Source organism: Danio rerio, chromosome 4 (genome assembly GCF_049306965.1).
Source record: "Danio rerio strain Tuebingen ecotype United States chromosome 4, GRCz12tu, whole genome shotgun sequence".
Taxonomy (NCBI): Eukaryota; Metazoa; Chordata; class Actinopteri; order Cypriniformes; family Danionidae; genus Danio; species Danio rerio.
Genome location: NC_133179.1, coordinates 59,299,032 through 59,314,500, shown reverse-complemented (window position 1 = coordinate 59,314,500; position 15,469 = coordinate 59,299,032). Strand labels below are relative to the sequence as shown.

General features: G+C 36.7%; 1 protein-coding gene, 2 long non-coding RNA genes and 3 other non-coding genes across 7 annotated transcripts in view; 4 read left to right on the top strand and 2 right to left on the bottom strand.

Annotated features, from left to right (window-relative positions):
- Positions 1-15,469, top strand: part of LOC137491106 (uncharacterized) — a 1,257,671-nt gene that overhangs the window by 900,218 nt on the left and 341,984 nt on the right. The window lies entirely within an intron of this gene.
- On the top strand, positions 705-2,137 carry LOC101884463 (uncharacterized). The gene is made up of 2 exons (XR_224217.6): positions 705-820; positions 1,029-2,137. It is a non-coding gene; the product is annotated as an uncharacterized lncRNA (long non-coding RNA).
- Positions 1,848-3,279, bottom strand: LOC137491169 (uncharacterized). The gene is made up of 2 exons (XR_011011152.1): positions 3,228-3,279; positions 1,848-2,785 (listed from the first exon to the last, which is right to left on the bottom strand). It is a non-coding gene; the product is annotated as an uncharacterized lncRNA (long non-coding RNA).
- trnae-uuc (transfer RNA glutamic acid (anticodon UUC)) lies at positions 7,784-7,855 on the top strand. The gene has a single exon. It is a non-coding gene; the product is annotated as a tRNA-Glu (tRNA).
- On the top strand, positions 7,944-8,030 carry trnay-gua (transfer RNA tyrosine (anticodon GUA)). Its single transcript is given in 2 exon segments — positions 7,944-7,980; positions 7,995-8,030. It is a non-coding gene; the product is annotated as a tRNA-Tyr (tRNA).
- Positions 8,116-8,187, bottom strand: trnae-cuc (transfer RNA glutamic acid (anticodon CUC)). The gene has a single exon. It is a non-coding gene; the product is annotated as a tRNA-Glu (tRNA).

Below are 15,469 nucleotides of genomic sequence, written 5' to 3'. Positions count from 1 at the left end.
ATACTGTGACATATATTTGTCATTAGGTAGTATGGCTAAGGGCTAGGTCATGGAGTTGCACTATGGGCAAAAAAAAACAAGAATATTAAGACTTAAAGCCTTAAGAGGAGGGATAATATGAAGTGGATTTTATACTCTTTAAAGTGTGAAGTTAATATATATATATTCAAATTGTATGTGTATAATCTGCTTTTAGACTTGCATACCATTAGAAGAATTGCCAATCACAAGAACTGGATAAGTTATATAGTTACCAGGTTTGGGTCAGGGGTTAACCTAGGTGGAATTTGTGTGACATATGTAAAAATAAGGGAAAAACAGATGACAGAGGTGGAATTTGGGGTCAAGGGTTAAACTAGGAGGGATCTTGTGTAACATATCGAGAACAAAGAAAAAAACTGGTGTAAAAGACTATTTAAGCAGGCTAGAATTTGAGTGAGACAGAATTTTTCAGACAGAGATGCTACTGGGGGTCTCCTGAAAGTTCTCCTTTGTTGTCGACAATAAAGTATATTCTTCTGATATTCATAACCTACAGACTGAGTTTGATTCATTAAGAGAAAAATTGAAAACCACTACAATAAGAACTTCAGTGACTGGTTTGCTTCTGTATTTGGATCATGGTTGCTCAAGATTGGAATATTCATAGGAATTGGTCTACTTGTTTTTGTATTTCTCTTTTGTTGTGTTGTGCCTTTTCTCAGATCGATGCGTGTTAAAGCTGCTGCCAAGCAGATGGCCAATGTGCAAGTGAATAGAATTGTGCATGACTGCAGAGACCATGTCAATGAAGTCTTTGGGCCAGATTTGAACCAGTTGGGTGAGTTTTAAAAAACAATTACTACTTTACATTTCTTTTTGCCTTTAATTTCTTTGAATTTTTAAATTTTTACTAATTTTTAAAAGATGAGAGTTTTAAGCAAGGTATCATCTATAATACAGGAAAAAGCTAATAGAGTGGACTTAACTGGAAAATTGTGTGATTATTTAAGCCCTATTTACTAGTATACATTTCTGTATGTATTTAGGAGTTCATTGAAGCTGCCAGAGCTCCTATCAGATGTACACGGGGAAAGAGGGAAGATGATTACGGTCAAGGGACACCTTGGTATCCAATGGCAAGAGAAGCAGAAGAGCAGACTCTACTGGCGGTTTAAAAACCCACTGTCTGCTCCAACACCAGACAGTACTCAGAAGTACCTCTGGCGACATGGGATAAAACATCAGATATGGCTCTTTTACAGGCGCCGAGAATATTCTACAAATATATGATTTCTATTAAATGATGATTAATCAAGTATATATGCTGTATACCAACAACTGTGAGCAAGGCTGACAAGCATATATTTTTAACCTGACTAATGATTATTGTGTGTTCAACTCCCCCCCCAAAAAAGTATTCAGTTAGGGAGAGCGGGATCTTTTACTCCTTCTAAAGTCAAAAGTGGAGGGAGATGTTTGGTTCTGTTTCTCCTCTGAAGTGCGGCGCAAGGGTGCTGACAATTGCAGGATGTAGATGGGCAACTTTTTGGTTGCACAAGTATGTTAAGACTTTGCAAGTGTTGGATTCTTAAGTTGCACTTCAGTGAGGGATTTAGGAAAGGGACTTTTTTGATTAAGTCCCTAAGGGAATTATAATTATAGAGGAATTAGAATTGTAGAGGAACTTTTATTATGTAATCACTATATAATCACTCTATAATCTGCCACTATTAAAATACACTGTTAAACATATAGAAATACATTCAAGTGATGCAGAGTAAAACACACAGAAGTAAACAGCGGTGTAGTAAGACCATTCAGACAGCATATGCAACACGTACTGATGTATTGACCATGACAAAAACAACTTAAAAACAACTTTGCTCAACCTGCAATGCAATAGCATGCATAGGGAGAATCTTTTAAAAAAAGTGTTGAAATATGACCTTTAAGATAAGCAAAAACAGAAAAACATACAGCCATCAATATAAAGGCTAGAATCCTATTAGAGCCTGGAAATAATGTGATGCTCATGCTACACCACTGTTTCATGATGACTTAAAACCTGTATATAAACTGTGGGTTTTGGAACATTTTTAGGAGCGAAATCAATCGACCAACTCTGCTGTAACAATAAACTGCTTCAACTTGACAACTTTGTAGACCTCAGCCTCTTTTTTGAAACTTAGAAGATGTTTGTCGAGATCCATCCAGCGCAACTTTCCATAACAACTGCTCCTGCAGAGGATTCTGGGTAAATCTCTAGTCAGTCTTCAGCTCAGTTTCACTGATGATCCAGAACTAAGCTCAAACCCAGGGTAGAGTGGCTCAGTGAATGTGGTCTGGACAGAGTGGATGAGGCTCATTGTGTCTCTATAGATGTTGTAGAAGATCAGAGTTCCTGCACTGTGATCCACAAACACTCCTATTCTCCTGCTGAGCGGCTTCACTGGGAGAGCAGTGCGTGTGTTATTGTGCCAGAATGAGGAACTGGAGGTAGAGCAGCGCAAACTCCAGGACTGAGCATTAGATCCAAACACACACTCATCACCTCCTCCCTTCCTCCTGGTGCTCTTATATGACACAGATATAAACACAGCAACATCTCCACTCCAGTCAATCTCCCAGTAACAGCGTCCACACACACTCTCTCTGCACAACACCTGAGGATAAAGACCATCAAATCTGTCTGGATGATCAGGATACGGCTGATTCTCCCACACACTCTTTACCTCTCTGTTCTCCTCAGACAGAATGAGACGAGTGTGTGCTGTGTTTGGATCCAGAGTGAGGAAACAGACATCTGAACACAAGAACACACACATTTATAACCACAACTGTGTGTGTGTGTTTGTGTAAGAGAGAGAGAAAGGGTGTGTGTGTGTTTGTATGAGAGGATGGAGAGAGAGAGAGAGAGAGTGTGTGTGTGTGTGTGTGTGCGTGGTGGCCACACATTGAGAGTGAGGCATGCACGCACACATACATACACAAACATACACACACACACACACACACGCTATACATATTCATTTAAGATTATTTATTGGTCACAATAATTTCAGTTATTGTGTTTATACATTTCGTTTCTTTCATATGTAAGTTTAATAAAACACACACACTTTCGGTTTTTTTTATTACCGTTCTTTATTATTCACAGTACATTTATTACTATTTTGGGTGCACACAAAATCAGTTATCTGTACTGTATGTTTTGTTAATTTAGTTTTCTTTTGAGTTTAAGTTACCGTGCTGCAGTGCCGACGAGGAACAGAGTTTCCGGGTGTGGTCCGCCCAACTAAAGGTCCGACGTGCCGCAAGATGCCAACTTTTGGTTCCGCCTGCCGATACCATTGGCTTAATGGCTTGGGAGGAGAGCTCATGTTTAGATAAGGTTCAAAAATGATTTGCAATGTTTGTTTATTCAGATTTATATTTAGTTTTGCCTTATTTAGAATTTATTTAACTTAAATTTAGATTTGTATTTAGATGTTTGGCTTAGTTTATTGTATTTGTAAATTGTATGTTTTTGTCTCCCCCTTCTTGTTTAATGTGGACTAGTCCCTGTGCTATAAATGTGGTCTGTCTTGTCATTTCATAGAGTTCTGTTTTTGGTTTAGACATGATTTGTTTGGTTTGAACTCAGTTTTTTGTTTGTGTGTGTGTGTGTGTGTGTGTGTGTGTGTGTGTGTGTGTGTGTGTGTGTGTGTGTGCGTGTGCGTGTGCGTGTGCGTGTGCGTGTGCGTGTGCGTGTGCGTGTGCGTGTGCGTGTGCGTTTGCGTTTGCGTTTGCGTGTGTATATATGTATTTTTTTTTCTAATGGCAGTGTAAATCTTCAAATATTCTGTCATTTTGGTCATTAAGATAAGAGAATGACCATTCAAAGCAGCAACTGTTTTTTTATTTGTGGATACTCACAAAAACAACAAAACCTTGCTTTTATAGAACAAAGTAAACTTTCACTCACTTATCTCATCTGAGGTGATCTTTAGGTAAAAATGCTTCATTAAAATAATGAATGAATGAATCTGAGAACAAATGCTACATACATGTCCTACAGATTTCCTGTATGTTTTGTTGACAGATCATTTAGAATACTGCTGCATAATTGTTGTAAACGTTTGAAATTTCTAAATGTAAAATAAAAATATCTAACATTTCTGCACACTTAAACATTTAAACATTTATATTTTTTTCTGTGGGCTCATTAAAGGTGCCAGCACAATGTTCATGTTCGATCAGGCATGGCTTGTCAATAACGACTGTCCAAAAATATGCTGTGGGGCAAAAATGGTTTGCACTTTGGTAAAGACTGTAGACAAAAGGGGAGGATCAAGTAGGTGAGTTAGAAATGTCAAAATTGTACTAATATTTTTTTTAAAGTTTCTTTGTGTAATTTATTTTTATTTTTCAGGAACAATGAACCCCATATTCCCACTTACTCAACCTCTGTGCGCTTGTACAATGTGCATTGAGGCACAAGGTTGTAGGGGTCACTGTAGTTGCCACCACTGCAAGAGTTAACGCTGTTAAGATGCCACCATGTCAGAGCCTGAGCTGCCAGTTGCCACCAGAGCTATTGATGCCAGATTCACCAGAGTTACTGTCAACAGAACCGCTCACAAAGCCTCAAGCACATTCAGACCCATTCCAGCAAAACTGCCAGAGCCCGTGGTGCTAGAGCTGGCAGATCTGCTGCTGCCATAGCCAACGCTTCCAGAGCCACTGATGACACCAACTAAGCTCCAGGATTGGCCACCTCTGCAAAAGCCAACTAGCCTATCAGAGCCACTCTACCTATTTCTAAAGTGAGGACAATTTATGCTTTATAAATGCCTAATAAATGACAATTAAAGGCTCAGAGTCAAATGAACAGTACATCTTTGTAATCCTATCTAAAAAATAAAATTACTGTAAAGTTTAAACATTGCCGAATAACAGGAGTGTCAAAATACGACATAAAATTGGATAAAAAAACAACAACAATATAATAATTTAACAATATATTATGAAACAACATTATAATGTTATTTAGCGAAGTTTAAACTGTACGGTAACTTTATTTTAGTTAAGATTGCAAAAATGTATTTTTCATTTGATACAGATTCATTTATGTATCTTCAAATAATAAGAAATAAATCAAGTCGTGTTTTTTCCCCTGTTTAGAAGATAACTGAGCCTTTAATTGTTATTTATAAGGGATTTATAAAGCATAAATAGTCCTCACTTTAGATTAGGTCACAAAACTGGATGAAGTTAAAATACTAAAGCATTTATTAACATACAAATTAATTATTAGTATATGCCTGAATAATAAGATATATAAATGTTAATTTGAATGGTTTATTATTTACTTATGCGTTCTAAATGATCTTTAAAAGCCACAAAGTACTCTCAAATAATTGGTTTGTAAATGATACAATACTTAAGTATTGAAAAAATTATTATTAACAAAATATGAAAATACAATCATTAAGCACATTATAGATGTGCTTATAAATCAAGAATAGAGCATTTGTATCTGTTGTTACAAACTGCTTACTAACTTCTGTTAATGTAGAGTTAATGCTTAACAAATGATAAATTAAATTTGCTAATGCTTAATACATTATTAGCGTGTAGTTATTATAAAGTGTTACCAAAATGGGTATTGTTTATTTATTTTTTATTGGAGGGCTCTAACAATGAATATTATTGCTGTCCAACTGATTATTCTCATTTTCTGGTCATTAAAGGTAAAACAATAGGTACTGTGAGAGGAATCATATTATGATCAATTTTAACTTGTTTTCAGCATTAAATGAAAGCCTTATTTGAAAGGCCTGCAGAACATATGTTGGTCTCATTTGCAGTTATTAAACATTCAAACTCTGTATAGAAACAGGTATAGTTCAATGTACTTGTGCTTCAGTTGATTTTCATCTGATATGCAGATTATGTGCAGTGTTGGGTAAGTTACGCTGAAAACGTAATTCATTATTGATTATTACTAATTATAATTTAAAAAGAAATACAATTGTATTTTAAATAACTTTTTATTCAATTTAATTAAAAACTTAATTACTCAGTAAATCATTTATTACTCAATATTATAAAAGAAATATCCACAAATCCCAAAGCATAGACAATAGAAATAAATAATTTAATTCTTTAAATTTGAGTCTAACAGGACCTTTTAGTTTCATTAAACATTATATATTTCAAATATTTTCAAATTTGATACCATATTTCATACAGGCCAATAAGCATGTGTAAATGTAACAAATGTAACATTCTTTAATTAAAAAAATGGGTTATTTTGCAAAATATCTGAATTTTGACAACAAATTTTTCACATTCCTATTCCACTTCTCTGAATTAATACAAGATATTGTCAGAATAAATCTTTCAATTTAACTATTTTATACTAGACAACGAAAGATAAAGAGGTTATGTTTGCATGCAGGGGCTGTGTTAAATTAATAATATATAAAAATGTTTTTTTAAATAAATATTATGTTTGTGTGTTTTTTGCTGGTTTTTGTACTTGAGTAAAATTTTTCTCATTGTTAAGATGATGTTGTGTGTGTGTTTACTTCATGTATTTTTGGCACTATTTTTATTCATTAAACACAGCTTTTTATATAAGCTGTAGATTGTTTGTACTACGTTTTATTTCATACACGCACTTTGTTAACCTTTCGTATTTTAGGTCTTTTATTAAAAAATAGTTTGTGCTCGCTGCCATTGTGATAAAGCTGGAGCTGCTGGACCAATGAAATCGAGCCACGGACGTGAGTCACAGCAGCGGGGTGGGGTTTTCGCGTAGGGGGCGTGGTTTGCGCTGAACTGGTTTGGGAAAAAAAATCACGCATGCCACACAGTGCAGACGCTCATACTACTGAAAAGGAAGTTACCTGACTGAGAAAGGTATAAATAGAAATCGGAGCCTGCTCCAAACGACCTGGTCAGCCCCAAGTGGGCTGTAAAAACCTCCTGGAGTTTTCATTCATTTAATGTCTGGTACAAGACACTGCGTCCAACCAGTTATGTTTGAATGTCAAACCTACCCCAATCCTTAAACCAACCTCACAGTTTCCTGCTGTGTTTTATCAACCTCCCAACCTACCCCAACTCTTAACCCAACCTCACAGTAACAAACCTCCATGTGGGTTTCATTGATTCAATGTCTCGTACATGGCACAGAATACAACCTATCGCAGTTTATTAAAATCACACCTACCCCAGCCCTAGGCCCAACCACACGGTAACCTGCTGTGTTTTATTCAATTTTACTCCTACCCCAACCCTAAACACAACCTCAGAGTAAGCAGTTTATATATTTTTTTTATTTTTATGAATGTCTACTACAGCTACATCAATCGCAAACCCAGCCTACGTGCGGTATAAGTGCCTACCACTTAGAGGTCATCCAGCCGACCTACTCTTGGAGAGGAGAGAGTCTCCGACCCTGGATCTCAGGTCTTCTATGGAGGGACTGTCAGGAATCCTGTAAGAGCATCCCATCCACACAACCTCTTGCCATAAAAACAAAGCAGAATGTGTGGTGAAGGAACTCCGGGTTGACAGAGCCTTGTCCTTGCTTCAAGCAAAGTGCTAACAAGGTGCTGAACAGAGTGACGGTGGCACAAAGGTTAGCGCTTATGACTACGGATCAGAAGATTCTCGTTTTACGGAAACCAAGAAACTGTGTATGAGAGAGTGCGTAAGTGTATGAGTGGCACTTGTGCAAGCGGAGCAGGGACGTGCCAGCGATCAGAATGAACTGGAGTTTGTGCCAAGACTGGGTTTCAAGTGTGGCAGTTCCCATATGGTCTAGCGGTTAGGATTCCTGGTTTTCACCCAGGCGGCCCGGGTTCGACTCCCAGTATGGGAAGGCTTGAGTGCTTTTGCTTCTGTCCTTTTTGGCCAGCGGTCGGTCTGCAGCTACCTTATAGGATGTGGTTGTGGAACTGCCCTGTAAGCCTTTGATAGCTCAGTTGATAGAGCGGAGGACTGTAGGTGGGATGATGGCAATCCTTAGGTCGCTGGTTCGACTCCGGCTCGAAGGACATCTTTTGCGCTCAGAGCCGCTTTCTTGCCTTCGCCAAGTGAGTTAACCACTCCTCAAAGTTCAGCATGGAGGTGAAAAGGAAGTTGCCTGACCGGGAATCGAACCCGGGCCGCAGCGGTGAGAGCGCCAAATCCTAACCACTAGACCACCAGGGAAGGTCTGCGTAAAGGATGGCCTCAAGTCTAGCTGTGGGCCTCCACCCAGGTGTGCTGCAGCTGCTCTGACAAAAATAACTAACGTTTGCAACCTCCTCCTGGAGAAGAGAAAGTCTCAGAGCCTGGATCACAGTTCTTCTTGGGAGGGACTGTCACATGCTCGGTGTAAGAGCATCCTATCGACACCACAACTTGCCATGACAACAAAGCACAGCATGCGTTGAAGGAACTCCATGTTCACCGAGCCGTGTCCTCTTTCCAAGCAGCATGCTAATGAGCACTGCTGATGTGGACTGGGCCAGGGGCGCAATGGATAACGCATCTGACTACGGATCTGAAGATTCTAGGTTCGACTCCTGGCTGGCCCATTCAGGATTTTTTTGCGTTGCTCTCAGTGCAGTGCGGTCGCGGTTTGCCCCTGCCTGAGATGTTCGGTTCTACTCTGGAGTGAATCGAGTTTCTGGGGCCGCCAGCACAGAGCCTGTGGGGTGCTCTCCTGGGTTCAAAGGCTGCCCCAACTGCTCTAATGTCTTGGTCCCGTACATCCCTCAGGACTTCCAGAAGAAACCAGTACAGCCACTCTCCTGGGAAGATGGCAGTGACAGCTTGTAGACCAAAATGTTTGCTGTGAGGCTAAGGCGTTCTACTGCAGCACAGATACACATTCGAAAAGCAGACAATATTCAAAAACAAAGTGCCAACCTAAAACAAGATTGCAGTCAAAATGACCACCTCAGACAAGTGTGAGCAATGTTTCAGTCTCTGTTATATGTCGGCAAATATGCCACACAGTGCAGACTGGGCCAGTGGCGCATACTGTCACCTGTAAGTTGTGGTTATTCTTGGTTACACCGGCCAATCACGTTCTGAGTTGGAACCAAGATTTTTTTAAATTCTTGGTCATGCTGGCCAATCACGTCCCGAGCTGGAACCAAGATTCACCCTATTCTTTGTTACGGCAGCCAATCGTGTTCCGAGTTACAATGAACGCTATGGCCAATCAGAGCCCTTATACCATTCAATATTTGTACTGTTATAACAGATTTCGTTGCAGATTAATTCGGACAACAATTGCAAACTAAGTATTTTTATAACAAGTTGGTTTAAATGAATAACCATTACAGTAACGTTGAATACTACACTGTTAAAAATTGTCCCGTTAAAAAACAGTAAAATACTGCCAGCTGCAGTTGCCAGCAATGTACTGTTATTTTACAGTATGTTGCTGTAAAAATACATGGACTACATTGATTTACACAATACTCAAGTGAACTCATTTTGCTCACTGAAAGCAACTGCCTCAACTTGGTCAACTGCTGAATGAGTTTATGAAGTAATGTGCTATATATGCTTAGAAGCATACTTATAATGATAATTTATTTTAGTTAATTAGAAAAGTTCGGTTTAACTCTAATTTCTTATTTTTCACAACAGCACACATACATGTAAATCTGGAATCACCAGAGAGATTCTGACTGCATCAGCAACTAAACAGCCGCTATCTTTAAATAGAAAAAAACCATGCCGAATAACATCAGCAGTTCATTGTTCATCTTTAACTCATACACTGGCTCTACTCTCCTCCACAACGGTGACAGACAGAAGAAATTAGCTTCAGGTCTTACAGTAAAATACTGTTTTTTCCTTGATTTAACAGTAATCTACTGGCAGCTGTGGTTGCCAGCAATCTACTGTTTTTTTACAGTCTACTTCCGTAGTTTAAGTTAACAGTATATTACTGTTAAAATACATTTTACACTGTGTTTTTACCTCTCACACCTTTAACCCTTTAAACCCCAGAGCATATACTTCAGTTTTTATTGAAGTGTCCACACTACTGAGTGTTCAAGAAACATGGAGCAAAGCTGAAGTAAATTCATTAATTAACTGACTAATTAAATGATAATTGAGGATTAACAATGAACAAATGAAGAAATACTGAAGGGAAAAAAACAAGAACAGAACATACAAAACTTTAGTCACAGCTTTATAATGAAATAACCTGAAGAACAACAAATGATTAAATCATTTAAATGATCAGCGGATGATTAAACAACTCTACAAACATCATCACCAGCTACACTTATTACTTAATACATGTATTTTTGTATAACATCTACTAAAGTTCTTCTTGAGAAAAAGTTAAAGTTTTACGTCACCATCATGGAGAACAGAGTTTGCTTTAGTTGGGCTCTTAGCCTTGTTATTTTTAACATTTATATATCTTGGCTGCTGCAATTGTTAAGAACTTAGTTTTAAAAGCTCCTTTGTTGAGGCAAGCCAGCCAAAAACCTAAATAAGATCTGGTGATGTTCATGTTGCTATTAAATGACAGAGTCTGTTCTCATTTAGTATAATAAAATTTACTGCTGCTATTCAATGTTAAATCTATTGTTTTACATTATATGTCTATATATATATGGCAATGATTTCTGGAAGTTTTTAAGAATATCTTGGACAATAACACTGCTCTATGGTGTAAATCGCAATCAAAGAGACATCAATAATCAGCATATGAACCTCAATAATGGTGAAAACAAATTTAACAAAATTTAACAAAATTAACAGTTTAACTCACAAACAGGCAACTGAAAGTCTAAACATAAACAACAGCAGAATAAAACACAAATAAAGAAAACTGTTAGACCATTATACAACATTTATTTATACCGCAATGCATACTGGGATATTTGTACAGTGCCACTCCCAGCATGCATTGCAGCATGAAACATTTGAGATGTTACCATTGTTGAGATACAAGGTCAGATTCATGAGGTCTGAGTGTGTATTTGTCATAACTGAACTGTTTTTGTATGTTATTTCTTAACTGTTAAGTAATTACAGAGGTATCTTTTCTGTTTCCACTTCTCATTAATTAAGTTAATACCTGCAACTAAGCATAAAATCTATTGAATGAGGCCCTTCTTCCAGATTTATACCAAAACATTTATCAGAACTAATTTCAGACAAATAGATTTCTCTATTTATTGACTTCCCAACTTTATTGCTATAGTACAAACGTTTTGTTAACTCTGTATTCAAGCAGATGGAAAGTCTTCTTAAATGAGTTCAAGGGTGAAGAGCCCAACTAAACCAGCCCCTCACTCCATTATGGTGACACAAAAAACACCTTAATTTCTGTTGGATCTCAATGAGAATATTATGGAAGTCAAATCAGTCAGTAATAAGTGTGTGTCTGCTGTTGTTTGTGGAGTTGTTTAATGATCCTCTGCTGAGACTGAAGGTGTTTTATTTTATTTGAGTTTATTTAATGTTGTAACTCAAGTCACTGTTTGTATTTCTTGTTTATTTTCTTCAGTAATTGTGATTATTAACAGCAGGTGTTCATCAGTGTCTGAATTCACTCATTAGTGTTCATTAACTCTGTCAGGTGAACTATATTAGTTAACTAGTGTATGAAGTAGTAAACAACCCAGCAAACAATGAGTTGGCGGACCGTCGGCGTTTTTTGGTCGGCACAAATTCAGCGGCTTGATACGGGCGGACCGCCGTCGGCTCACCAGCGGGAAGCCGCCCATTCTAAAAGTTATGTCGGCCCACCGGCGTTTTTTTGGGTGGCACGCCGCCAGCGGGTTACCGTGGGTGGACCGCCGTCGGGACACCAGTGGCTATCCGATGGCCCACCCGGTGATGTTTTTAATGTTGTTGGCTGTTCTGTACCTGATATAAGTACTTTTGTTTAACACTTTTTACATTTAAAACTAATGAGGCACTAAATAAAAATATAGTTATTAATAAAAGCAAAGTTTAGTATATAAAACTAAAAGAGGTTTTAAATATAACAGGTTATTATTAAAACAAAACAAAATTAAGTTTAAAAATCAAGATTTAATATTAAAGTCATTATTTAATATGTTTATAAATTGTTTAAATGTTTATGTAAATGCTGCGTGACTTTAAAGTGTCCATTACCGAGCCCCATTCAAGCACTGCAGCAGAGAGCGTTGTCATGGAAACGGAGCAACGACACGACACCTGACCGTCAACAGCACTTCTCTCATGCGGCAGTTTTCACTAATTTCAGGTAAGTTTAGTCGCTAAAATCACGCAAATGTTACATACAACTGTTTCTGACACTTTTCTTACTGGTAATTGAAATATTTCTGTTGAACATGTTTTTTTTATAGAGACTGTTGTGTCTTTGGAAAAAGTCCGTTAGAGTCTTAGCAGAGGTAACGTTAGCATTAGGCTAACTTAGCTATTGTTTATTAAAAGGGGCGGCTTTTAATTACATTTTATGTGTAGATGAGAGGTTTGACAATGTTTTATTGGAGGTAGTCTACTTTATTTAGCCTAAAATAAGCACTGTACTGTCGACAAGAGCGAATTAAAATGTTAAAGGTAGTAGGCCTACATATGTGTTACTTTGATATTTCACAGTAATGTAAACTAATATTAATTTTAATGGTTTCAGGAGTGACAAAATTACCCCTACAACAGAAGAGAAGAGCCAAGATGAAGGTAGCTATTCACAGAGCTGGAGGAAACGCAGGTAAAACTATAATTAACTGTTAAATAGATTAATGTGCATTTGAATAAGAAATCCCTACATTATCATGCATCTGATACATGTCTTGATTGCAGTTATTTTAAAGTTTTGACATCTAAACATAAGTGAGTGGTTTTAAAAAATTGTTTACATTGCTTTTCTCAAAGCTGAATTTACAGCATCAGTGCTCCAGTCCAAAATGTAATATTGTATTTATAATTTGCTGCTGATCAAGCAAGATTTTTTATTTTTATCATGTTTTGTTATTTCAGGATTCATTGATGAATAGAAAGTTTAAATTGAAAAGTATTTGAATTAGAAATCTTAACTCTCTTCTGATCAGTTTTATGCACCCTTGTTTAATACAAGTATCCATTTCTTAAAATGTGTTAGTAATTGATACATTTTTTATTACTTTTTTCTAGATTTTGGATCGTCCTCCACTCACTCTACCACTTTGTTTTTCCTTGCCAGACTTCATTTAAGGTAAGTAATTTTATAGTGTCACTTAAAAGTGTTCCCAATGATTACTTTTATTAATGTTAATATTAATATCAACTGCATCAAACAAATTAGCCTATTAGAATGATTTCTGAAGGGTCATCTGACACTGGAGTAATGATGCTAACAAATCAGCTTTGACCTCACATTAATAAAATACATGGTCACATTTTATTTTGATGGTCTGTTTGTTGAATTTAAGCTGCATTGCATCTACATGCCAACTAATTCTTATTAGATTATAAGTAGACTGTTAGGGTTGCGGTTAGGGTTGGTGTAAGTTGACATGTACTTGGTAAGTTTCTTATAGTCAGTTATATGTCTTTTAAAGGAGCAGAATCAACAGATTTTAAGCAGACAGTCTATTAATACTCAAATGGACCATCAAAATAAAGTGTTACCAAATATATTTTAAAATGCATTGACATTAAAAATCATTATTTTAATCTGTAAAAATATTTCAGTGCTACTTTTAAACTGTAAATTAAAGTTATCGATCAAATCAATGCAGTCTTGATGTCCAATAAAAAGACAATAAAAAATACAAACATTAATGTCCATAATGACCTAGTTACTGATGATGGACAAAAATGATGACTGATGATTCTGTTATTTCAGGAAAAGAAAGAAGCCTGCTACAAGAGAGACAGCGGAAGGGAGCCTCAAAGACATTTTTATTTGGATCTGCTAATCCTGAGGGGGCAGACGAAAGAACCTGCATTTTCCTTCAGCTTAATATCAGAGGTCACCACAACGTAAGGAACTGGATATTACTTTGGCATATGTTTTACACAGCGGATGGCCTTCCAGCTGCAACCCAGCACTGTGAAACACCCATACACTCTCATATTCACAGACACTTCTACACTATGTTCAAGTTCACCTATAGCACAAATGTTTGGACTGTGGTGGAAACCCACACCAAAACAGGGAGAACATGTAAACTCCACACAGAAATGCCAGCGGACCCAGTCGGGACTCATACCAGCAACCTTTTTGCTGTGAGGTGACAGTCTGCCACTGTGCTGCCCCAGTGTAGTTGTTAATAACCTCCAGATGTTTTAGTTTGATTTTGTAATAATAATGCACGTTTACATTTATTGTAATATGCATGTTAATATTTATTCACAATGTCATTTATTTTTATGTTATTTATAATAACGTTAAATGTCATAAGAATGTTATAATTTATTATAATATTATAATAAATAATTATAATAATGTTAAAATATAAATAATACAAATTTATTTATAATGTTTTTAATAGTTTATTTTTATAATGAGAAGTCTCAAAGTTTGTCTTTATTATAGAAAACTCATTGTTAAATGGCTACCACTTTACAATAAGGTTGTATGTATTAGTTAATGTATTTACTAACATATTAAACAATACATTTATTACAGTATTTATTCATCTTTGCTAATGTTGGTGAATGGTAAAAAGTTGTTAATTGTTTATTCATGTTTACTCGCAATGTATTAACTAATGTTAACAAGCATGACTGATTTTATTAATGCATTAGTAATTGCTGTACATAAATTATGCTGTACAGGTATTGTTCATATTAGTTCATATTTAAACCATTAACATTACTTATAAAACTACTGTACAATGTAACTGTTGTATGTATGTTGTTATATTATATTTGTATGTATTTTATATGTATTTTATATTTATTTTGTTATATTTGTTAACATGTGTTTTTGAAACATTTCATTAAGTGTTTAATGTATGTTCGTTATGCAGTATTATAAATAAATGTTATAATGATTAAGTATTTTGTACTTGATTTCATTATTGGACATATTGAATACAATTGTAAAGGCTAATATAATATTTTAAAATGGCATGTGGACCGACCGTGGGCCGCCAGCAGACACTTATTTAAAACCAGCGGTGCGATGGCGGACCACCGTCGGAAAAGCGGCGGCAGCCGCTGGTGGGCCGCTGGAATAACGATGAGCAAATTGACGGTGGACCGCGGGCGGCACCCGCCGGTGGACCGCCGACTTTGCCGCCGGCGGGCCGCCAGTGGCCCGCTGGTCTTATGTTAGCTGGGAAGGACACAAAGCGTGATTTCAAACACAGACTTCAAAACATCGAATCTGAACTCTATTAGCTCACAGTTTTCTGCTGTTGGTTACTTTCTCGAAAACAAAAATGTTACCCAGAAAGCACTGTTTTTAACAGAATATTACTGTTTTAGTGAAAAAACATTATTTTACCGTAGAATCTGACCGTTTTTTAACAGCAATTTTTTACAGTGCAGT